A 1,693-nucleotide genomic window follows, 5' to 3' on the forward strand; every position below is an offset into this window, starting at 1 on the left:
GCATCCTCAAAGACAAGGCCATAACTCCTACATCCATCCTGCCGCCATTGTTTGTTGTTTCTACTCCTCCCTCCCTTGCTGCCCCCAGTGAGGTGCTCTCTTCTGTCCTTGGCCCGAAACACAAGCCTACCTACCTATTTACCCATGTTCATTTTTGTTTTTAATTTTAGCATTTTTTCTCTGCCAAACGATAGTATTTTTAGCCTCGCCCGTTTCCGCGACGGGGATCAAAGACTAAACTCGGCGGCAGCCCAATCCCCACAGGCTGTGGGTTTGGCAAGCGACAGTGTTGGGCCCCCAGACCATTGAACCGCCGCCTGGGTATTGCAGCCAGGCTCAGAAGAGGCTTAGTACTCTGGTGGCGAGAAGTTCAACACTAAAAATATTTGCCGGAAGAAAATAGCTTGAAGGGAGGGGGAAGGAGGTAACTTGGCCTAGAAAAAATTGACCCCTCCCCGTTTGTCTGTGCTGCCGTTGGTCCATGAAAAGAATTATTTGTCTTTTTAAGGATTAAATTTTGTTTTGATATCAGTCTGATTAAAAATAGTAAGAAAACTAGTCAATTCTGTTGTCGGAACAGTTCTATAATGAAGGGTAACTAAATACGTACCTGTTAAATAAGTTTCGAATTAGTCGTGTGGAGTAGATGGATCGTCACAATGAAATTCGTACTTCGATTTTACTTTAATTTCTTACGCTTTCTTCTTTATTTATTTTAATAAAACAGCAACATCGATGATGTTCTTCTGTCCACCTGACTTGTCGGACCACTCAAAGACCCGAGACCGGAAGTGACGAGGCTCTGTCCCCAAGTCCCCTATCGTCGCCGTTCAGTGCATCTGTTCCTTGTGAGAAAACAGTGTGTTTACTCCGCATGATCCGAAAGAATAGCAGCAGATTCCCATGCCCCCCACCTTACCCACCCACTCACACCTCCCAACATTTCGCGACACAAAGAACCGGCTTCGTGTCCACCTCCAACCGGACCCTCCCCTGTCATCCACCCACACACCCTCCTCCCACCCCCCCTGAAACCCGACTGTGTGCAACAGCAAGGTCGTGCAAAATCTGCTCAGCTACAGCAGCCGTGGTCTGTGTAGGCATGAGCATCAACCTGTCTCGCCAGTTACTAATTTTCTGCTTCAAGGAAAACCAAAAGTCCGCACAAAATACTATTTTTAGAATCGGTCTCACGTTCACCAAACTACGGGAGGGAGGTAACGAGGTGCGCGGGTGGGGTTCTGGAGTAGGTCGGGGTTAGAGGTTAAGTTCCTCCTCCCCACACCACCCCAAAGTCTACACCCTGCAGAGAGTCTTGGCGAAGATTTTGCCTCTTCCTGTATCTCGATCGCTGTAGTGGGAATTATGAGCTCATCAGCGGCTTACGGACCTGGAGAGTGGGAGAGAGGGACTTTTATCACATTTCAGTGCTTGTATTTGGATGTTTGAATGTTATTTTGTGCTCTCTGTCCCCCCGTTTCCCCATTTCCCTTTTATTTTCAGAGGATTTGTTAAGTACATTTTAGTGCCACTAAAATCGAGCGATGGTTGCAGGGGTTGTGATCAAAGGGTAGACAAAATGATTTGTCAATTTATTATTATCATATTAAAATTTGTAAAATGATTAATTAACACTTCCCGCCTTTACCTCCTTGTTTTTTTTACTTTTTTCTTTTGTTTTAATTGATCCTCT

Source organism: Pomacea canaliculata, linkage group LG7 (assembly GCF_003073045.1).
Source record: "Pomacea canaliculata isolate SZHN2017 linkage group LG7, ASM307304v1, whole genome shotgun sequence".
NCBI lineage: Eukaryota > Metazoa > Mollusca > Gastropoda > Architaenioglossa > Ampullariidae > Pomacea > Pomacea canaliculata.